Source organism: Rhinolophus sinicus, chromosome 16, assembly GCF_057876585.1.
Source record: "Rhinolophus sinicus isolate RSI-liver-muscle chromosome 16, RSI-T2T, whole genome shotgun sequence".
NCBI classification, from domain to species: domain Eukaryota; kingdom Metazoa; phylum Chordata; class Mammalia; order Chiroptera; family Rhinolophidae; genus Rhinolophus; species Rhinolophus sinicus.
Genome location: NC_142516.1, coordinates 117846551 through 117847511, shown reverse-complemented (window position 1 = coordinate 117847511; position 961 = coordinate 117846551). Strand labels below are relative to the sequence as shown.

The following is a 961-nucleotide window of genomic DNA, read 5'->3' as shown; positions in this document are numbered from 1 at the left end:
CAAAGCATGAGTAGCTACTATAATATGGTTCTCAAATTTTATATCAACAAAGCTTATAAGAATTCTGACATGAAGTAAAAGATCATTTTTTTCCAGAAAAATATGTACAGGTTCATAGACATATGTATATTTTATTTACTGTGAAATATAAGGGCATAAAAATTGTCACAGGCTGTTAAAAACTACTGTAAATTGTTTAGCTATGAGTTTAAAAATCCCCATGCAATTAATTACACTAAAATTATGCTATTAGGCATAAATTCCTTCTGGGGTAACTAAAATATGAGATAACAATAAAATTTACATTGTTATTACTGGGGGTGAACCTGATAGCTATGGCTAAATTATAGGCAGACCTAATTCAAGCTTTGCTCTCAGCAAGTTATTATATTATGATATAATGCCACAGGTCATTGTCTGTGATCATTGGCTATTTCAGCGAGAGAGATCTCTGACAGGCTTCTTCCCAGTTCACAGTTGTTAGGAAATAGGTGTTAGTCTGAAGTCAGACATCTTATTTATTCCTAAGTATCTGAGTTTAATCCTCTAAATTCCACCTCCAAAATATATGAGCTACCCTCTCATCCTTTCGCCATTGTCAAAGTCCTTAAGAAAGAAAGTACAGCTGCTCGCTTCGGCAGCACATATACTAAAATTGGAACGATACAGAGAAGATTAGCATGGCCCCTGCGCAAGGATGACACACAAATTCGTGAAGAAAGAAAGTACAGGTATAACACAAAAATGATTCAATACAATAAAGAAAAACATGGCATATAGAAAAGGAAAGATTTCCAAATGCTCAGCTATACTAAGTTCACAAAATTAGGTAAGGGACAGAAGGGTTTCCTTAGATAGATGAATTGTTCCTATCTTTGGCACAAGCAGTGGTTATCAAACTTAAACAGTGTGTGAGAAACTTCTGAAGAAAATAAATTTTTAAGATTAACTTATTTTATTT

General features: G+C 33.4%; 1 non-coding gene across 1 annotated transcript; it reads left to right on the top strand.

The window, feature by feature from the left end:
* Window positions 1-625: 625 nt before the first annotated feature.
* On the top strand, window positions 626-735 carry LOC141571477 (U6 spliceosomal RNA). Its single transcript, XR_012496205.2, has one exon. It is a non-coding gene; the product is annotated as a U6 spliceosomal RNA (small nuclear RNA).
* The last annotated feature ends 226 nt before the right edge of the window (window positions 736-961 follow it).